The sequence below is a fragment of the Buceros rhinoceros genome, unplaced genomic scaffold (assembly GCF_000710305.1).
Source record: "Buceros rhinoceros silvestris isolate BGI_N320 unplaced genomic scaffold, ASM71030v1 scaffold13401, whole genome shotgun sequence".
NCBI lineage: Eukaryota > Metazoa > Chordata > Aves > Bucerotiformes > Bucerotidae > Buceros > Buceros rhinoceros.
The window spans coordinates 10,166-10,569 of record NW_010396018.1 but is presented as its reverse complement, the minus strand read 5'-3'; positions in this window follow the sequence as shown (position 1 = coordinate 10,569).

Genomic DNA, 404 nt, shown 5'->3' with positions numbered 1-404 from the left:
CAGCACCAGGGGGTGGAACCCAGCCGCTCCCGCAGCCCTGGCCAGCACGAGGAGGATGGGGCCAAGCTCCGGGGCCAGGCGTGTCCAGGGGGAGGTCACGCTCCTGTGGTCGCATCAGACGACTCAAAGCAGCGCCGTGAGGGGTGCGGCCCGGCACGCCTGCAAGACAAACAAGCACCTGCAGTTCCCCGGTGGGGCTGACCGAGCTGCAGCCTCAGCGCTGGCGGGGGTTCAGGCCCGGGGTCCACTGCAGGAGGGGCAGAGCGAGATCTCTGGCTCTTAGGGTGGGACAGGGGTGTTTCCTGGCATGCCTGGACAGTCCCCATCAGAACGAAACAACGTGCTCGAGGATACGAAATGACCAAAAGAACAGAAGAACCGCTGAGCACATGATGGATCCAAGA